Here is a 22733-nt window from a genome sequence, read left to right as displayed (position 1 = left end):
CTCTCCTTAGTAAGTCTGGATATGCTTTATCTTTGATACCATTTACCACATCAACTGAGTAACTGAGTACAACTTCTGTGCTGAGCTATGCGTAGCTGTGCTCCGGCTGGAGGCTGCTTGCTATCAGGGGAAGGACCCAAACGAGTAAACCAGCGTCTGAGATGTAGGGCTGTGACCCGTTTAGCAGCCAGGCTGTGGACGTTCCCGGAAGGAAGGGGTCCGCTCCCCGCCAGTCAGCCCGGGCAGGCACTGTCTTTGGAACTTGAGGGCCATCCTTCAAAAGTACAAGTTATATATAAAGTCAAAATGGAGGAAAGCAGACTTCACATGCTTTACTTATCTTCACATCTTTCACCATGGGTCTCAGCCTTGCCTCCAAGTAACGACCATCAGGTAAAATAATGCTCTAAAACAAACAAGCAACAATGACAAAAAAACAATTACCTGAAATAGTTGGACCTGACAAATGATTATGGAAGCTTAGAATAGATTTTTCTCTTTTGATTTGTCTGTATTTTTGCATTTGGGGTCTACATTGCAATTTTTTCCCTTTTGTAAAACTTTTTAAAACTAAAGATCCTAGAAAAAAAACAAAATATAACAAACAGGGAAAGAAAAAAACTAAAGATCCTTTCATTTTCTTATTACAAAACAATTAACTATTGAAAAGAAGTGGAAAATAGAGATAAGCAAAACAAAACAAAGGAAGAAGAAACAAGAGTGATTTGAACAGTGAATAAAAAAGTATTTGCAAAATCCCCTTGGGGGAATGGTGAGAATGGGGTAAAATTCAACTTTCCCATGTGGAGAATTCCTGATATTCTCAGAAGCAGTGGGGACAACAAAATCAATAGGCTGAGTCCTCAGTCTAGGGATTTGTTCATATGAAACTTATCCCTACAAAGGATAGGCTAAGTCTACTTAAAATTAGGCCAAGAGTCACCCCCAAGAGAACCTCTTTCATTGCTCAGATGTGGCCTCTCTCTCTCAGCCAACACAACAAGCAAACTCACTGCCCTCCTCCTGTCTACATAAGACATGACTCCCAGGGGTGTGGACCTTCCTGGCAACGCGGAACAGAAATCCTAAAATGACCTGGGACTCAACATCAAGGGATTGAGAAAACCTTCTTGACCAAAAAGGGGAAGAGCGAAATGAGACAAAATAAAATGTCAATGGCTGAGAGATTTCAAACAGAGTTGAGAGATTATCCCAGAGGTTATTCTTAACGCATTGTACAGATGTCACCTTTTTAGTTAAGGTGCAACAGAGAGGCTGGAGGGAAGTGCCTGAAAATGTAGAGCTGTGTTCCAGTAGCCATGTTTCTTGAAGATGATTGTAAAATGATATAGCTTTCACAATGTGACTGTGTGATTGTGAAAACCTTGTGTCTGGTGCTCCTTTTATCTACAGTATGGACAGATGAGTAAAACATATGGATTAAAAATAAATAAAAGGGGGAACAAATGTTAAAATAAATTTAGATTGAAATACTAGTGATCAATGAAAGGGAGGGGTAAGGGGTATGGTATGTATGAATTTTTTTCTTTTTTCTTTTTATTTCTTGTTTTGAATTGATGCATGAAGTGATCATGATGATGAATAAAATATACAACTGTGTGATGATATTGTGAGTTATCGATTATATACCAAGAATGGAATGATCATATGGTAAGAATGCTTTTGTTCGTATGTTGCTATGTTTAAAAAAATTTTTTTAAAAAAAAGAAGGAAGAAAAGAAAGGAGAAAGGGAGGGAGGGAGGAAGGCTAGAAGGAAGGAAGGAAAAGGAATAATTTATAATATTATCAACTTTAGTTACCCCCGTTAGAACCTTGGTGTATATTCTTCTAAAATCTTATATCTATGTTTACACACACATGCACATTTAGTATTGTGAAAATAGAATTATAATTATATACCTTTCCATTATTGGTTTTATTTTTTCACTTGACATTATATTTTTAACCTAATCCCATCTCAGTAAATCTCCATTTTCTATCTTTTATAGCTAAATAACATTCCATGATTTACTAGCCAATTCTATGATGTTATTTATTTAGATTATTTCCAAAATTTTGAAAATATAGCAATGTTTTAATGAACATCTGTGTAGCTATTCTTTGTACATATCCAGTGTTATTTCCTCAAGAAAAATTCCAAGAAGTGTAATGGCTGGGACATAAGAAATACACATTTTTTAGTGCATTTTTGCCCCCTTTTTGAGGGGGTGTGAATTGTCTTACAGAAAAAGTGGCTCCATTTAGACTTCTGCCAACAATGTTTGAGTGCCTAACATTTTCCAAATGTGGAACATTTGCAGAAAACACAAGCTAAGGGAAGTAATATACTAGATGAGCGAGTCAAAAATTCACAAGAATCTCAACAGTTTTCTTCCTTTTTTTTTTTTCATGGTCAGGCACTGGGAATCGAACCCGGGTTTCTAGCATGGCAGGCGAGAACTCTGCCACTGAGCCACCATGGCCCGCCCAAAAGTTTTCTTTTTAAGTAGGATGAGCCTTAACAAAAATAAGTACAAGGCCTTGCCTTTAAGTTTTTAAAAATAACTCTTGTTTATACAGGTTGGGAAAAACCTGTTTTGCTCAGATCATCTACTGCTGCATAACAAACCACTTCAAGACTTGTGGTTTAAAACAACAGAAACAGCTCATTTGTTCATGGACAGGGTTTGGTGGAGCCAGTTCATATCTGCTCTGCTCAGTGTAGCTGGGTGAATGGAAGATGGGGAAGGAGTTATCAGAAGTCCCACGCTCTCCCACATCTGGAGGTTCATGTTGGCAGCGAGGGGAACTTGAGTTGAGACCCTTAATCAGAACCCCTATAATATGTGACCTTCCCATGTGGGCCAGGTGGGACCTCTACACCTTCATGATTTAGCCTCAGAAATCACGTGGCATTGCTCCCACCCAGAATCAAGGGAGGGGAACATAAACCCGCCACTTCTCAATGGGTGATGCCAGCAAGGCTTCATGAGAAGAGCAGGTGGGATGAGATAGGTGGGTGCAGCCACGTTTGGAAAATAGAATCTGCCGCCTGTATCCTGTGAAGACGAGCTCTGGGGGTTTCAGCTTCAAGAGCAGTGTGCGTCCATTACACATCACGTATGCCAAACACATTCTCAAGTTGTTTTGTGCTACAGATGCCCGAACATAAGCAATGCCTACTTTTTCCCCTAAATCACCCCTTAGAAATGAGGATGAGGGCTTACATTCGAGTGTTTCCTCCATAGGGCACTTTCTCAATTATTTGAGAAAATATATTATTTATATAAAATATAAAATATTTATATAAAATATATTAACCTGAAACAGATTTGATAGTTGCAAGTTTGGGGATTGTTTCCAGAGTCATCTGATGAAGTCAGTTAAAAAAGAAAGACATTTTTTAAAGGTTTTGTCATTTTCCTGGAGATACGACTTCACAGTCATAAGTGTTCTATGTCATTGAAAATAAGTCCTTTAAAAACACTTTAAGAAGTCAAACAGCAAGTAGTAGATATACCCATAGGAAAAGTGGGAGTGGGGTCGGGGTGGGAAATATTCCCCTAATGTTACAGAAATGGGCACCTGTGTTTCGGAATAGAAATTCCAGTGTCAGCGTCATACGTTTATCTCAAGCTGTCTGGACAGAACTGAGCATGATATCCTCCAGAAACTGTGTAAGGAGATTCAAAAAAATAACCTTAAATGATGACAAAGACGGTGTTATCAAAAATGGATATAAAACATTTAAATAAAATTATTTCCTGAGATGTGAGTAAGGAAGCAATTCCTTTTAAATTCATGTATTTTTATTTATTATGTAATTTAAATAGAGATGTGTTATAAAATTAATAAATTGATATTATTAAAATGCAGCTGACTATATCATCTATAGCTCTCTATAAATATTTACCTTATATTGAATATGGCATTTATATTTTCAAATACATTCATTGTTTTAAAAAACAATGTTACAATTTTTTAAAACTTCTGAAATATTCTTATTTTCAGTTTATTGAGTTATTTTTCTATTCCTATGTTCCATGGTTGCTCTTAAGAGCAATCAAATCTATATTTCAACTAATATCATCGTCTTTGTATTCCCTGTGCCTGGCACATACTACCAAGCCCCCAGTAAGCATTTGTTGATGTGAGTGGACTTGCTTCTTCCCCATCCTTTCCCCCATTCTGTGATTCCAACGTAGTGCCAGTGGAAGACTGTGAAGAAGAGCCGGCACCTACTTTTGAGTGTTTGCTTCAAAGTGCAACCCGTCACCCCACCCCATCCCCATCCCTCCTCTGTCATATACATCATACACACACACGCATCTTTAAAATGCAGGAAGAGGAAGAATGCCAAAGAACGTCATGCTATCCTTTGGAGCATTACCTGCCAAAGGAAAAAGAGGGCATAAAACATAAATATTATGACAACCTCTGGGGCTCAGGCCAAACTCTGCCGGGTCATTCCTTGCTTGGATGAAGGACGCTGTTACACCCTCCACTGGTCCAAGGGATGCACTTATGCAGTTTCCTGAATTGGGCTTTTGAGGGAGACTGAACTTCAAGCCAAATGGCCATTGTGCTGTGCTTATGTTTGAATCACCAAAGATTGAAGAATCTCATCTCTTGGAGTCTTGGACTTTGAAGGCTCCTGAGAACTTCTGCAGAGCGTAAGCTGCCCATTAGATGCTATTGATGCAGGGGCAATCGGCTGCACACAATCTGCTGGTGAGAAGCCCAAACTGGAGGTAGTTCTAACAAATAATACTGACCAAAGCTGACTGTGGAAGACTGCAAAGTCTCAAGTGTTACACCTTCTGGGATTTTTAATAAGTATGTACACAGGACCTCTCGATTCCTGTTAAGCTTGTAGTCTGTGAGGGCTCCCCATCCCATAATTTTTTTTCTGCATATTCAAGGTCTTTTTAAAATTCTTTATTACCTGGCTATTGGATGGGGTTGGGGGAGTATGCACTTAGGGAAATAAAAAAATGTTTCTACAAATGAATGAAGCGATATGGGTTACTATGACAGATTTTTCTTTCCTGATTTTAAATGTTTTCTTTTGAAACTACTTTCAAACTTACAGGACAGCTACAAAATAACACATACCCTATACAGAGAGCTTCAACACACTCCTATCCCCCCTGGTACCCAGACCCTCCAATCTTGACTGTTTGCCAAATTTGGCATTCTATTGAGGTTTGATAGATGCTATAAGTAATTTAGTGTGCATGTTAGGAAGTATTGCTCCACAGAGCATAAGGCTCCCTCAAATTAGAAAAAGGTGCCTAGAAAAAGAGGATGAGTCCCATATGAGGTTATCAGTGGGGAGAGAGTCCTACGTATGATTGCTGACACGTTGGCAATGACGTGACCCACCTCTGGGTGGCTCCTAATATATTCACCCGCAACTTGCCTTTGTTGTGAATATACATGTATGTATTAATAAATTAGAGCTGATTTTCTTTTTAAACCTCAAAAGCAATACACCACAAGATGTATACAAGGATAAAGTTAACAATATTATTTCTAACATCCAACACTGCTTCATAGAATAACCAATCTTAACAGTTTAATGTGAATATTCCACATATATGTCTCTATATTAGATGGTTTTCTGAACAAAAATTTACAAAAAGCACCCCTCATCTGGCTTTTCTCACAAAGAAATATACCATGGGCATAGTCAATTCTCTGTGATCAATATGCATAGCTCCAACTCATAGTTTTTTATCCCCTGCATAATACCCACTGTACATCTATACCGTATTGAAGGTTCAATTTTTAACCCTTTGAGCAATGCTCCAATAAATATTTTGATACCCATATGCTTATTTATTAATGTGTTTATTTCTGGAGACTGAATCTCTACAATGGCGTTATAAGTTAAAATGATATATATTTCAATTTTATTTGACAGCATCCTCCCCAAAATAATTTTAGCAATGCATAATCACACCTGCAAAGCTTTTTAGTGCCCATTTTTCTGCCCCTCACACCCCTCACACCCCATGGATATTATAGGTCCATACCGCTGAATACAATAGCCATTGGCTACATCTGTTTTTTGAGTATTTGAAATGCAACTAGTCTAAATGGAGATGTGCTTTAAGTGTAAAATACACTCCAGATTTCAAAGACTTAGTGCAAGTAAAAAAGTGTAAAGCATAATCATTTTTATATTGAGTACATGTAGATAATGATAATATTTTGGATATATGGGTTCAAACACAATTTATTGTTAAAATTAATTTCACCTGTTTGTCTGCTTTCTTTTTTAATGTGGATGGGAGAAAAGTTAAACTAACCAGGTGGCTCACATTTCTGACTTGCATTGTATTTTTGTGGAATAGCATTGTTACAGATATTTAAATGTTTGGCCAGGTGACATCAAATCATTACCCTGAATAAGGTAATGCTTTGGTTTGGTTTAAATTTTTAATATCTTCTAGACGTTGCCTGCATTCCCTGGTTTGTAGCTCCATTTGTATCTTCAAGGCCAGAATGTTGGATTAAGTCCTTCTCATATCAAATTACCCTGACCTCCACACACATCTCCTTCTCTGGCTCTGACTACTTTCCGATTTCCATCTTCCACTTTTGTTTTTGTATGGGCAGGCACCGGGAAATGAATCTGGGTCTCCAGCATGGCAGGCGAGAACTCTGCCACTGAGCACTTTGCCTGCCCCATCTTCCACTATTTTTTAAACAGATTTATTGGGGTATAATTTACATAGTTTACAATTCACCCATCTAAGGGTACAATTCAGTGGATTTTAGTACATTCACAGAGTTCTGCATCCCTCACTGTAGTCAATTTTAGAACATTTTCACAATCCAAAGAGAAATCCCTTACTCCTTGGCCCTCACCACCCAATCTCTCCATGCCCCCTCAGCCTTTGGCGAATGCTAATCTACTTTATATCTCTACAGATTTGCTTATTCTGGATTTTGCGTATAAATGGAATCATGCGATATGTAGGCCTTTGTGACTGGCTTATCTCATCAAGCATGTTTTTAAGATTCATCCATCTTGTAGAGTGTATCAGTACTTTATTTCTTTTTATTGTCAAGTAATATTCCATCATATCCTTCTTCCCCTTGTAAAGACCCTGTGATTACCTTGGGCTCACCCAGATAATCCAGGATAATCTCTTGATTTTAAGGTCAGCTGGGCAGTGGCATTAGTTCCACCTGTTAGTTCATTCCCCTTTGCCCTGTAACTTCGCATATCCCCAGGGTCTCAGGATTAGGGTACGGTCACCTACAGGGGGTCATTACTCTACCTTCCCAGTGCCCAACTCCGGGGGGCGCCATGCACGGCGGAACCTAAGTGCGTCTCCCACCCTGTGCCCCACGGCCCCTGCTCTTCCCAGAGACAACTCCGCTGCCAGTGTCTTTTGTATCCTTAAGAGATAGGTAGGGCAGCTGCAAATGCATCACATTCACGATTTTAGAATACCGGTAGCTTCATATACAGTGTACTGTATACTACACACTATACCATGTGTACTAGCTGACACCTTATTGCTGTTTTTAAACTCTTAAATCCAATTTGGAGGTTTTTCTACATCAACATGAGGTATCATGTAGCCTTATTCTTTTCCTTTTTTTTTTTTTTTTTGGTGAATGGTTCAGGAAGCCATAGTTTTTTAAACCACTACGTAGGATTTCATGGTAAGATTATATTATGTTTCATCTAGTATCCCACTGCTAGACAATTCATTTGTTCTATTTATGGCTTTTCTTTTTTAATTGGTTGTCAAAATATTCTGAAACAGCCTACAAAATTTCATAAAGGTATAAACTTTAAGAAAAAACGGGAACTAGTAATTGAGACCCCTGTGTGGGATTCTGCAGAGGGTAAAATCAAGCAAAAGGAAACCTGAGCAAGTCTGTCAAGCATGTCCACTGCTGCTGAACTCGAGATTTTCTCTTAGCACCGAAGGTGCTGCGTCTGGAAATACATCAACAGGGTTCTCCTCAGTCTTAGAGGGGCCCTGAGATCTCTCTCTGGTCAGGACCCAGGGTAGATCCCTTGTTGGTTCCCTCCTATCATTCTCTCCCACTTTGGGAGTCAGTGAACTTGCTGACACAATGAGGTCATGTTTTCAGACCGCTGGGGAGGCTTGGGGAAGCGGTGCAGGCAGCCTTCCTTCGCCCACCCTCAGGAGCAACCTCTTCTCTCTCTCTGAGAAGAGCAAACGCCCTAGAATCTGTTTACTATTGGACCTAGTGCTTGCCAGTGAGATCAATGCGCTGTCCAAACATCAGAAAGTCTGTAACTGCGTGAAGAGCTGCCGTCTCATGAAAGGTAGCGTTGGGCTAAATTCCTTTCCACATCTGAGCTCAAGTACTGCATTTCATGCCCCCGTGTTTATTCCCTTACAAACATTGCGAGTGAGAATTTCGCATTCAGGTTGCAATTTGTCTCACTTATCCACTCCCTTTTCCCTTCAAAACACACTCACCTTTACAAGAAATCATGTCAGGTAAACTTGGATTATTGTATTTCTTAGGTAAGACTTTCAGATCAAAACCTGAGGTAAGAATCAGTCTGTTTACAGTGGCTTCCAGCCCAAAGGCAGTTTGCACAGATTATATTACACAAAGGTATAATTCAGGTAGCGCTCCAAACAAAGGCATATTGTACCATTCTCGCTTTGATGGGAGTCCTGTTAATGGTTTATATGTGACAGTGTCCTTCCATATGAATATATACATTCCATTTGGTGGGAACATCCTGGGATTTCTCCTAGGTCATTTGTGCAAACTAACAGCATTTTGAGAGAGACCATAAAACCTGGGGTGCAAAGGACCCACATTCTACTTCTCCACCTCTCCTCCATTCTTCCTCTGTCAACCCCCTCTCTCTGGAGCCACACCTCCTCAGGTGACTCCAAGCATATGGCTAAGGTTTAGTCCAATATCACAGTCTGAAAAGAGTGGGGCAATAGGCAAAGGGAGGGTGGATGAACTCATATCTCCCCACCTCAAACCTGACCTGCTACAAAGCAGCACCCGCTCCCACCCCCAGGGGAAGAAACTACTTCAGGGTCTATTGGGCATGACCTTCTAGCTCTCGGCGCTGGAATGGATTGTTGCACGTTCTTCACACAGGTTGCACAATAATGCAATCAGATAAAATAACACAACGTCTTGATTCTCCGTGCTGCTTCAGGAGGATACATGTAATCCACCTTCCTAACTCAGAGGGGAGAAAATCCTAACTCAGAGGGGAGAAAATCCTCTTACCTGTTTTCTGCAGCATGTCGCTCTCATAAAGATGATACTAATGCCGACTAACATTCACTGATTGCCCATCATGTGGCCAGCCCAGGGCCAAGCCCTTTCATGTGGATTATTCCAATTAATTCTCACAACATCCCTATCAGCCATTCTGATTGGCAAGATATATGCAGACAAAGAAGCTTAATGCACAGTAGGATTAAGAAATACACCCAAGGTCATATCCTAGCAAAGGACAGCTTCAGGGCCAGTGCAGACTCTGTTTGTGGGAAGATATGAAACAGCAGAGGTGGGTCTACACAACTCCAAGAAGCCCTGACATGCCTGCTGCTAGCTCTATTCTCACTAGACCAACCAAGTCCTATTTGGCTTAAGGGGATGAGGACCTGGAGAAGGCAGCTAGATGAAGGAGGGCTGTATGAGTTGGGGGTAAGGGATGATTCCTCTGATTACGTTATCATGTGAGGGTGAAGTTGCACCTAATTACACCCTCTAGCCCAATGAAGCTAGACAGCTAGGCAAGAATGGCAAAAGCTAGGAGTGGCTGCTGATCTTTTCTCCTCTTTGGAAACAGGCCACTAATATCAAAGATGGCCTTTTCTTTGTCACCATCCTCACCTTGAGCATATGGGAAAAGACAATGAGTGCTTTGTGTCATTGTTAAGTAGACTCAAGACCCTCTCTTTTTGAAGCCTTGCTGGTTCTTATTCCTCACAAATCAGTACATTCAAAAGTAGTTTCCCTCATCCTCTACGGAAAGAGACACGGTCTTAGGGAAGGTTGGTCACTTATTTGTGCTAGGTCTCCTGGGGGATTCCCTAGTGTGCTTCCTGAAATCATTTGTCCCCTTGCAATTTTATCTACTACCCAGCAATGACGGGACCATGAATATTCAACTGAGTGCTTATCTAATTTGTTCCTTGGGTCAGAAGTAGGGCACACACACACACACACACACACAAACACACACAGAGAATGGCCTGCATTGTGTGTGTTAAGTACACATGGGAATGTACCCCTTTCTTAAATATTTCCAAGACGTTGTAATGCTCCTAGGATTTCACCTAGTGGATTCAACACTTGGGTTAAGCATTTTTGTCTTCAGAACTTTCTATCATTTAAGACAAAGATTGGTTACATGTGACAGTAACACAACTTTAGTGGCTTAACTGACTTATTTTTCTCATTTAACAAGAAGTCTGGTGACACCTAGAGCAGAATGGCACATGAGCGCAGGGAAATCACCAACCATCCATGCAACTTCTAGTCTCTCACTCAAGCACCTTCTGCATGTGACTTTTGCCCTCATAATTGTAAGGTGTCAGCTGCCCCTCTGCTACCTATCACATCTGCATTCCGGGTGAGAAGAAGAGAAGGGACAAAGGAAAAAAAGCTGAGGGCCAGGTAAGGTTGTCCATTTTTATTAGGCAAGTCATCTCTTTCTCATCTGGTACACTTCTTATTTCACCTCATTTCCACCTCTAGCTAATAGGGAGTCTTAGGGGCCTGTATTTTTAACTGGGTGCATTGCCTCCTTGGACAAAGTTGGGGATTCTGTTACTAAGGGAAAAGGGGAGAATGCCTATTAAATAGGGAATTAGCAGCATCCTCTTGAACAGAAATATATTTTAGAAAGTTGGCATATTAAGTCACTGATGCCACAATGTAAATTGGGATGTAGTAGTCAGATATTATTTCTACTCAACTAAAGGAAACAAGGTCACCCTAGGGTCACTGGACTCCTTTTAGAGAGGGGTTATTAAAAGGAAAGAGGTTAGGGAAAGGGAACTGAAAACTTCTTTACAGAGGGGATTATGGTTGGCCTTTTCTTCTAGGATAAGAAAGCTTTCTCTAATCCATGGTTTCTAAAACTCAACACTATTGACAATTGTGGGGCACTCCCCTGCACATTGGAGGATGCTTAGAAGCATCCTTGGCCTCTACAACCAGATGTCAAGTAGCACCCCTCCCCCGAGTCGTGACAACCAAAACTATCTCCAGACACAGTCAAATGTATCCTGGGGGTGGTGGTGGGTAAAATATCCCCTGGTTGAGAACCACTCTAGTCTAGTCCACACCACAAAAACCTGCTGGTAGAACTCACATCTTTTCCTTGGTTTTGAAATGAGAAGAGTGGAATTGACCTGCTCACCAGCAATGGACCCAGGTCAAGCAGGACAGAGGCAGGCGTGCTTCCTGGCTAGGATTGTCCTGCATATCAGCACAGCAACTGAACTGTGATCCTACAGCTTGGCCAGACGGAACCTGGAGGCTAGTCTCCTCAGCCCCTTGTGTTCAAGGCATCATCCCATGACCAGAACTCATGGTAGCCAGATCAGGCTGGCACCAAAGTAGGATTGCCAGATTTAGCAAATAAAAATACAAGTCGTCCTATTACATTTGAATTTTTGATAAGCAAAAATGATTTTTTAGGCTAAATATGCCCCATGGAGCCCTACATGGAAGCAGTTTATCCACATTTTCAGTTTTGATAATTCTTGGGATCCGCATTTGCTGGCAGATTTCATGGAAATGTGCACAGCCCTGCAAATGCCTGCTCTTCCTCCCAACAAGTATACTGGTGTCCAAAAGCTCTGACTGAAGGGATCAGACATAGCGTCTGTGCCCTTGTCCTCCCCTTGAACCTCAGGTGGTGCCAAGTTAAGTCACCAGGCACTCAGGTTGCAAGTTTTATTTCTGCACTTTCAGATCTTGAATGCATTGAGGCCCTTTTCATTTTCACTGAAGTAAGCGATCCTCTGGCTGGGTGCTGCTTCCCTTGTTCTCTATATCTGGGCAGCCTGGAGAATGTTCCCTGGGCATGGAACAGAATTATGTTATCAGAGAAAACCAAGGTCAACACCAGACTCTCTGGGGCACAGCTGTTGGCAACAGAAAAGAAGGGCGCTTTACTTTTCCTTCAGGTGGAAACGTTAAAGTTCTGCCTAGAAGCACTCAGAACAGGGTTTCCAAAGAGTGTCTCATGATAAGTTTCCTTGGGATGCTACAGGGGAAATGAGCCTCTGATATCCCATGCACCCCAAACAGCTGTTTTAGAGAGTCACAGTGCACATAAACATGTTAAAGACTGTAGAAATCCTGCATTGAAGAAGCTTGTTTGACTTTACCTAAACCAGTTTTTCCCAAAGTTATTTGACTGAGAACCTTCTTCTTGTCTAGTAGCTATTATCAGAAAACATTTGGTCATTTAGTAACCATGCAGATAACCTGTAGAGTAGCAGACATTTGATAAGTATTTATTGTGCCCAGATATTATGCTCAGCCAAGTGCTGGGGATATAGTGTGTTCTTTATAGTTCTTAAATCAGTTGTAAATATTTAATTAAATATAATCATGTATTTTGTGCCTTGCTTCCCCAATAAAAACCGCCTGAGGGCACGGGCAATGTCCCACTTACTCACGACTCTATGGTCAGCTCCTATAGTTGCCAGCCCACTGTAGATGCTCAATAAATATTAATTGAATAAATAAGTAGAGATGAACAATGAACAGTCTTTGCCTTTGAGAATTTCCATCTAATGCTCTCAAGGGACTGCAGAGCAGAGTTATGGGAGGAAGTTTTTAAAAACATGGTTATCTGTTCCCAACCGCTGGAAATAATGTAAAGAAACTGGGAGCTGGTGCTCTACAGACAAAACTGAGAATTGACACAACGCCACCAAATCTTCAGGAAAAACACATACACCCAACCCACTTCTGATTAAATTCTTTTCTTGAGTTGTCCATTTTGTCAGGTTTGCCTTCAAAGGCCTCAGGAGAAAAATCACTTGATCTGGAAACTAGATGAACCCCAGAGGTCAATAAATTTTTTCATCGGACAAGTTTCATTTACTTTAAAAAAAGCAAAAATAAAACCCCCTAGGACAAGGGTGTGGTATAGATGACTATTTTAGTTTGCTAAAGTTGCTGGAATGCAATATAGCAGAAATGAATTGGATTTTATAAAGGGGATTAAGTAATTATTAAGTTACAATTCTAAAGCTGTGAAAACATCCAAATTAAGGCATCAACAAGAGGATACCTTCACTCAAGAAAGGCTGATCATGTCTGGGGTTTGCCTGTAACATAGGAAACACGTGGTAATGTTTGCTGGCCTTTTTCTCCTGGGTTGGTTTCAAAATGGCTCTCTTGGTTCTTGTGGGTCTTTCCTTAGCATTTTCCAGGGTCTTCTGTCTCCAAGCGTCCTCTGTGTCAGCTCTCCAAGCATCTGTGCTTTCTCCGAAGTGTGCCTCCTTACAGGACTCCAGTAAGCAGATTAAGACACACCTTGAATGGGCAGGGTCACATCTCCATGGAAACAACCTAATCAAAAGTTCCCACCCAACAACTGGTCTATCCCCACAAGACTAGATTAGAAGAACACGGCTTCTCTGCGGTGCATGACATCTTCAAACTGGCACAGAGACCTACTAATTTCCAGAAGGCATTTAAGTTCCCTTTTAAAACCATAGCCTGCACTCCAACAGTAAATTTGGACTTTAGCCTCCTTCTTCCCGTAAGCTTCTGGCCTCTCACACCCTCTGCCCTCAACAGTGCTCCGAGTGACTGCGAGTGTACTTTATTCCTTGGCTTTTCTTGCAACAGAACACAGACCTCTTCCAGAAGTGCACACACAGTCATAGAATTGCCATTTACATGGTGTTATCATAAAAGCTGACTTTTTAAATTTCCGTACAATGCTTTAAACATAGACGTAAATCTAAGTACAATGACATCCTATTGAAGAATCTCGAAAATATGGAAATCTAAACTCATTCAATGTATCAGGCACTAGTTGCCTGCACAGTACCCAACTGCATACTTTTCAGGGTGTTTAGGTGTCAAGTGTCCATTAGTTGACTTACTGATACAGGATGAATTGTTACCTTACTTTGGTTTCTAAGTCCTTTTGCCCTCATTGGCCCCCTTCTTTTGAAGGACTAATTCTTGTCAGTTATTTACCCACACCTGTCTCCTTCTTCAACAGCTACAAACAAAAAAGAAAGAAATGAAATGAATCTTTCAATAGATTTGAATCAGTTGCTAAAAAAATCAACATTCTCAAATTCTAAGGAACAGTCTAACAGTAGCTTACGTGAGTAATGCAATATCCTACTTACAGAATTTGGGGCCGGAGTTTGCTATGAACTAAAAGACTTCTCATTCCAGCACGTTTTGCTCCACTGAACTACCTTTATTATATTAAACATGAAAATAATTCCAGTTTTTTTGCACGGATCCTTTCACTTTCTTTTTGTGTCAATGCTCTCTCTACTGTATCATCGTCTCTGGTAAGATGAACTCACCCCTTGGTCCAGCTGAGATGCTCCTCCACCCAGATCCTTGGGACTCTGTGCTTACTCCTATTGTAGCACACCACAGCCTAATCACAGCACTATTTGTCTGTCAGTCTCTCCTATAGGTGGGGAGCTGTATGAGGACAGGGAGTATTTTTGTTTGGGATTGTTGAGGTGGTCCTGTCGCAGCTGTCCTGGGTAAGTCCTGTGCTTCTGGCTCTCTTATCTCCTAGGCACTACCACGGATGGCAATGCCAACTTCAGTTACTGACTTCCAAACTCTTCTTTCTTGGCAGACTTTTGGGGAAGATCTAGTCTCATGGGGTCCCATTGGCCAAGATAATGTTAGGTTTGAATCTTGGACTTTGAAGGTATTTTAAAGTGACAGAAACTATGCAGATAGTAAGTGCTAAGATGAGGGAAGCACAAGGAACTCCAGCAATTCACAAGAGGAGAGTATCTTCTAAAGTAAGGCCTAAAAGATGAGTTGAGGTAGGCAATGAAGGGAGTGAGAAAAGAGGGTTCAAGGCAGAGGTGATAGGATGTGTGAAAGCCCAGAGGCCAGAACATGATGGACTTTATAAGCCTTAGTAAAGTTTGGTCTTTGTACTGAGGGTTAATAGCCATTGAAGGGTGTAGGCCAATGGACACAATAGAATTAGATTATTGTGGTAATTATGTTGGAGCTATACATCAATTTGGAAAGAATCAACAGCTTAATAATGCATCTTCAAATCCATGAACAATGATTTATCACTCCATTTATTTAGAATAAAAAAATAAATTGCTGTATATGAGCTTTGTACTGTGTGTTCTTATTAACTCATTTATGAGTTTTAGGATCTGGTGTGTTTTTTTTTTTGCTTTTTTGCTTTTTTGCTTTTTTGCTTTATGGCACTGGCTAGGATAGCCAGTATCATGTTAAATAGAAGCAGTTAACAGAGGATATCCTAACCTTTTCATTGATCCTAGAGGGAAAGCATTATTTAGTCTTTCATCATTAAGTACAATGTTACCTGCAGTGTTGTCTGTATGTTTGTTTTTGCATGGGCAGGCACCGGGGATCAAACCCAGGTCTCCAGCATGGCTGGCAAGAACTCTACTTATTGAGCCACCGTGGCCCACCCTACTGTAGGTTTTTGTAGATGCTTTTTTCAGATTAAGGAAGAACCTTACTATACCTATTTTCTGAGAGTTTTTTTTAATCATAAAGGGATGTTACATTTTGTCAAATGCTTTTTCTGTGTTTATTAAAATAATAGCTTGGTTTTTCTTCTTAGTTTATCAATATGGTGAATTACATTAATTAACTTTTGAAATGTTGAACCAGGCTTGCACTGGTTCACTTGACTGTATTGTATTATTCCTTTTAAATACTGCTGGTCCCAATTTCTTAATATTTTGTTGAGTATTTTTCACCCATGATCATGTGGATTATTGCTCTGAGTTGTCTTATAATCTCTTTGATTTTGGTATCAGGGTAGTGCTGACCTCATAACATGAGCTGGAAAGTATTATCTCTTTTTCTTTGTTCTGAAAGAGATTGTGTAGACTTTCCTCCTTATACATTTAGTAGAGTTCAAGAGTTAAACCATCTGGACTTGAAGTTTTGTCTTTCTTTAAGAGGTTTTTAATTACGAATTTAATTTATTTTAGTAGGCAGAGCACTATTTAGTTTTCCTGCTTCTACTTGAGTGAGTTTTAGTAGTTTGGGTCTCTCAAAGAATTGATCCATTTCATACAAGTTGTCTGTTTTATGACCATAAAGGTCTTTGTAGTATCCCCTTAAGATCCTGTCATTGTCTGTGGGTCTTGGTAATATTCATTCCTTATGTTGGTAGTTTGTGTCATCTCTTTTTTAATTCTTGTCAGTCTGGCTGGCACTTTGTCAATTTTATTGGCCATTTCAATGAATCAATTTGTTGGCTTTTTTTTTCGATATAATGTAGCTTTTATTAAGTACACAGCAGAAAAAGGAATTGGACTGCATGATACAAAGGTTCCAGTTTGGTCAAATTCCATAAAAGCCCTTCACATCTATGTGATCAGGATTGCCGCCTCTATCAGGGAAACCTACACTGCCCCCCGATCCACGGGGACACATGGAAGGCACCTGCTTCAGGAGCGGGTTCCCCGTGGCTGCACACATGGTGGAATCCTGTCAGTACCAAGAGGCAAGGGCAGAGAGATGAACAGTTCTCTCAGAATTACTTTACAGATCAACTCAACCTCACTTCCGCAGGAGTCTCTTACAAAACTTTGATTTAAAAGATCAAGCAGAGAGTAGGGCAGAAGGCCACGCAAGCAGAGTTGTGTGGTAAATGGGATGTTCTGATCTATGGAGTGGTGGGTAAAGGACAGTCTGATCAGGCATTATAGGAAGAGGATGACACATTGCCCACATGGCCCATTATTGTGGAGAAACCGCTCCAGGCTGGCTAAGAGTTCATACGTGTGAGCTCCAAAGTAATCCCATCGAGCCTGGATCTGGCTGGCTGGCAGCTTATCTGTGTCCACCACAGAAGGCAAGAGCCGTGTTCAGGGCATGGGGATGTCTGTCTGGATGCCAGTGTCAATGACCCACTGCCAGGAGGCCTGGCATTTTTCAACAATGAACTTAAAGAACTCAATTAGCAGTAGATTCTGAAGTTCTGGGTTTCAGTCAAATGCATCTTTTCTCTTTCCTAGGAATACACTTCTGATGATGCAGCCTCCCCTCCATATCAGGACAATGGCACCGTAGTTTAGAGTCTAGCTAAATTAGGTAACGGCCAGTTTTAGCAACATAAAGCATAAGAGATGATCTTGGGAGCATAGACGGCCTTCCAAATGTCCTCCAGGAATGATTTCTTATCACCTTGAAACTTCATGTTTTGGGAACCCTTCAGCCTTTTGCTAGCTTTTGTCCTCTCACCCTTCAGGGATGATAAGCATGTGCAGAGACAGCTTCTCTGATGAGGGGGACAGGAACCCCGTATTCCAGGGCTGAGATAGCCGTCTGCCTCCCAGTGACCTTTTGGCTGGTGCTGTCCCTGATCTTTGGCAACAGGTGTTTGCCATCAAGTATCTTGGAACTTCAGAATATTGGCTGTGATTTCAATCAGGAATGAGTCTAGCTCTGTCTTATTCCCTTTCTCAAATGCCTTGGCCATCTCATTATGCTCCCTGCCCAGGACATCCTTCATCAGGTGGTAAGCCTTACAGATCAGCTGCAAACTGCCATACTTGATCCCACTGTGTACCACCTTCCCAAAGTGTCCAGCTCCTTCCACTCTCACGCAGTCACTGCAGGGTTCTCCATCTCCAACTTTTGCAGCAATGTCTTAGAACTTTGCCTTGATGTGGGGCCACACTTCTTTGTTCTCTACTGGCATGAGTGATGGGCCATACCAGGACCCTTCCTCTCCACAAATAACTCCACCCCTAACAAACAAAATTCTCTTGACCTTGAGGTCTTGACATCATCTGGTGGTATCTCTGTATTCAGAATTTCCCCCATCAGTGATAATGTCACCAGTATCCAACAACAGAACCAGTTTTTCAATGAAATCATCAACAGCCTAATCAGGCTTCACAAGAAGTATGATCCTCCAAGGCTTCTTCAGCTTGGAGACCACTTCCTCCAAGGAGTGGGCACTTTGGTTCCCTTTTTCTCTTTGGCCAAATAATCATCAACTTTGGAGACTGTCCTGTTGAAAGCACAGACCATGAAAGCATGGTCATTCATGTCCAAAATTAAGTTCTGGCCCGTGTCAGTCAATCTAATTAGTGCAATGTCAGCTTGGGCCACGGTGGCAGCAGACGGTATGGAACCAAAGGGAGCTGAAGGACAGATGACGCTCTGCTCCGGGGTGAAGGAGGCTCTAAAGAATCAGTTTTGGGTTTCGTTAATATTCTCTAGTGTTCTTCTGTTTTTAAATTTCATTGATTTCTGTTCTTATCTCCTCCTTCTGCTTGCCTTGGGTTTAATTTGCTCTTCTTTTTTAGTTTCTTAAGGTAGAAGTTTATATTACCAACTTGAAATTTTTCTTCTTTTAGTTCTATAAATTTCCCCTAAGTGCTGCTTTAATTGCTTCTATAACTTTTGATGCATTGTGTTTTTATTTTGATTCTGTTAAAAATATTTGTAATTTCTCTTGAGAATCTCTTCTCAGAACTGTGTTGCTTAATTTTAAAAAATTTGTGGATTTTACAGTTTGATTTCTGTAATTGATTTCTAGTTTAATTCTGTTGTGGTCAAAGAACATACCCTGTATGACTTCTAGTCCTTCTAATGGGCTGAGGTCTGTTTTATGGCTCAGAATATGGCCAATCATAGTGAATATTAAATGTGCACCTGAAAAGAATATATTCTGCTTTTATTAAGTGCAGAATGTCAATTAGGTCAAGTTAGTTGATAATGTTTTTTAGTTATTCTGTGTCTTTACTGATTTCCTGTTTAATTTTTTTTTTTTTACCAATTACTGAGAGAGGAGTGTCTCCAGGCAAAATGATGATTTTTTGTTTTTTTAATTATTTTTATTGATAAAACAACATAGAAGCACATACATTCTTAACATACTCACATTCTATTGGTGTACAATCAATGGCTCGCAATATCATCGCACAGTTGTATATTCATCACCATGATCATTTTTTAGAACATTTGCAGCACTCTAGAAAAAGAAATGAAAAGAAAAAAGAAAAACTTGTACCTACCATACACCTTACCCCTCCCTCTCATTGACCTCTAGTATTTCCATCTATCCAATATACATGTTTTTAAAATTTTGACTTGTGTTCCTTATATTATTCATTTATTTTTAAGCTGTATGTTTTACTCATCTGTCCATACTGTAGATAAAAGGAGCATCAGATACATGATTTTCACAATCACACAGTCACACTGTGAAAGCTATATCATTATACAATCATTTTCAAGAAACATGGCTACTAGAACACAGCTCTACAATTTCAGACACTTCCCTCTAGCCTAATACACTTTAAACTAAAAAGGGGATATCTATATAATCCATAAGAATAACCCCCAGGGTAACCTCTCTACTCTGTTTAAAATCTCTCAGCCATTGACACTTTATTTTGTCTCATTTCTCTCTTCCCCCTTTTGGTCAAGGAAGTTTTATCAATCCCTTGATTCTGAGCCCCAACTCATTCTAAGATTTCTGTCCCATGTTGCCAGGGAGGTTTACACCCCTGGGAGTCATATCCCATGTAGAGAGAGGGAGGGTGGTGAGTTTGTTTGCTGTGTTGGCTGACATAGACAGGCCACAGCTGAGCAACAAAAGAGGGTCTCTGGGGGTGACTCTTAGGCCTGATTTTAAGTAACCTTAGTCTATCCTTTGTGGGGATAAGTTTCATATGAACAAACCCCAAGATTAAGGGCTCAGCCTGTGGATTTGATTGTCCCTACTGCTTACAAGAATATAAGGAATTCTCCAAATGGGGAAGCTGAATTTCCCCCCTTTCTCCCCATTCCCCCAAGGGGACTTTGCAAATACATTTTATTCACTGTTCAAATCACTCTGGGATTTATTGGGGCATCACTCTGGACAAGTCTACAAAATCTCATGCCCAACTCAAGGTTCCATCACTTACGATGTTCAATTAAACTGTCCATATAAGTTAAATTAGGAAATGTACTAGTCAAAATATAAATTATGTACCAATAAACATTTTTTTGCTTTAGTCTCACACATAAAGTTTTAAAATATGAATTACCATCTATTTTCAACACCCTGCAATATTGACATTCCTTTATTCTTCTTCATGCAAAAATATTTTTTAATTTGTACATTTAGTTGCTAGGAAATGATGAATTTTTGTTTTCATTTCTGTCTACTTTTGATTCAAGTATTTTGAAGTTCTAGAGTTAGTTGCATTCAAATTTAAGATAGTTGTCTTTTTGGATAATTGACCCTTTGTTATTATGCAATGTTCCTTTTTATCTCAGAAGAGAGTTTTTTCTTACCCCAGTTGCAGTAAACTGTCAATGTTTGTTGCCTCTTCCTTCCCCATTGCAGTTTAAAGCTTTTTTCCATAGGGTGAAGAATCTGGGCAAAGCTTCAAGCTTTCCTGAAGTGACTGCTCTTCCCCTCTGCCAGCCTGCACCATAAGGGATGCTTTTTCATGACTCTCACTGGTCTTTTTTTTTTTTGAGAATCCTCTGAGGTCAGTGGAGAAGAGCCCATAAGTAGATGTGACCCCCTCTGTGTCTGTGGTCCCCAGTATTCCGTACTGTCTCATTAGCCTACAGTTAGCAATTACTAGTTCATAAATCATCTTTGTGGGATTCTTCTTACCCATGTCCTAGGTAGGGAAGTGCTCCCATCCCACCTGTCCTTGCAGAAAGTGCTCCCATCCCACCTGTCCTTGCAGTCACCTGTCTTTCCTTAGATCTGGAGTTACGTAGTTGTGCTGTGAACTCAACAGTCTGATCATTTTTTGAAAAGTTATGAATATGCAGTTGTCTAGCTTATTGTTGTTGTAGGGATGGGAATGAATTCCTTTTCTATATCCCAAGTGTAAACTGGAAGTATGGATTATTATTTTATTGAAAACTCTCCTCTTTTTAAAAAAAAAAAAACTTTGAAAAGGAAACCCTGAAAATATCTTCCTGTAACCCAGTCTAATTTAAGATTCATTTCCTTGTTGTTAGTACTGGAGCCAGAACCATTCTGTAGGGAATGAAGGAAGAAAGGATAAAATAGCTTGGAATATAATTCCTCCCCCAATCTTTCCTTCTCTTCTGGATAGAGGTTGAATGGCATGGCGTCAATATTTCTCTCAGACTACAAAAACAATGGGTTTAAGCTAGGAAACCCAGATAATATCTGGAGGCTGGAGAAGGATAGAGGAAATCTCTAGTCACTTCTAAATGAACTGAAAAGATAATTCTGTCAAAGCCTCTTTAAAGAATTTTTTAAAAAAAGAAGATTGATTGTATACCATGTATGGAATGTTTGTATGCTAAGAATGCTTGATGTTTATATGTTGTTTTATCAATAAAAATATATTTTTTAAAAAAATAGAAAGAATAATTAACAATACACATCTTGTCTTCTTTCTACCTCCTCCTTCCTCCACTGTGCAGTTGAAGTCTAAACCCACTGGCCCTCTGAGACAAGGACTGGAGTTAGATTGGGAGTGGATGATGAAACATTGCTCACTCCTGCCATTTGCCTCTACTGAATGGTGGCACCCACCTGCCGCATCACAATACACATCATCAGCTTGCTTTGACCCTGACGCCATTTTATAAGCTTAATCATAATAAATCCATGTCCTGAAACAGTTTTGCAGATTATAGCAATCAATCCAAATTCAGGGAGCCCAAGACCATTAATGCCATCACCGATGAAGTGGCACCTTGGGAATCCATCTAAATCAGCTTTTACGATGGAAAATATACCTTAAGAGCCTGTAGACAGACGCATAAATTGCCATTCTATTTTTATCACACATCAAGGGATGCGTTTCTTGGGGAAGCTTTGTCTGTTCCTGATAGGAAATGAAACCAAGGTTTGCTGTCTATTGGTGATTCCTACTCTAAATTATAAATTGCGAAGATTTTATTGGTCTGGGAATGAGCACAGTCTCTAGCAGTCTGCAAGCAAAGTCACTATGGATTTTTCTTTTGAAATTCTCCAATGAGCTACATCAAGCCTCTGTGCTTTGTAGATGGCCTAAACTGTTCACTCATTCCCTTTGTCAGGACAAATCCTAAAGGAGCACTCAACTTAGAAAAATTTGTGATACTGCCCCACAGAAGTCCCAAAGGTTCCACGTTGGTGGTTTGTGGTTAATGATGACAATCCTGTGGGATGAGGGGGAAAGAGGAATGAAAGGATTCATTTCAGGCTTTCCCTAGTTTGAATCTTTCTATGACTTCTAAGACTCATTTCTTATAACACAATATGGTATAGTGAAAACAATGGAGATTTAGTAGTCAGGAAAACTGACTTTGGGACCTGGCTCTTTCGCTATACAGTTCTAGTACCATAAGAAAGTCATCTCACCTTTATGGATCTTTTTTATCCATCTGTAAAATGAACAGACTGCTTTACACCAGTTGTTTAACTCACTATCTGTATAAGATCTAGATGTGTTTTTTGGTTGGAAATACAGTGAGGAGCTAAATAATGACTTGAGAATCAGTAAATTTCACATACAAACTACTATTT

General features: G+C 40.1%; 1 pseudogene; it reads right to left on the bottom strand.

Moving 5' to 3' along the window:
- Window positions 1-16919: 16919 nt before the first annotated feature.
- On the bottom strand, window positions 16920-21804 carry LOC143645792 (6-phosphogluconate dehydrogenase, decarboxylating pseudogene; annotated as a pseudogene).
- Between the last annotated feature and the right edge of the window lie 929 nt (window positions 21805-22733).

This window comes from Tamandua tetradactyla, chromosome 9 (assembly GCF_023851605.1).
Source record: "Tamandua tetradactyla isolate mTamTet1 chromosome 9, mTamTet1.pri, whole genome shotgun sequence".
Lineage (NCBI taxonomy): Eukaryota > Metazoa > Chordata > Mammalia > Pilosa > Myrmecophagidae > Tamandua > Tamandua tetradactyla.
This window is presented reverse-complemented; position numbering and strand designations above follow the sequence as displayed.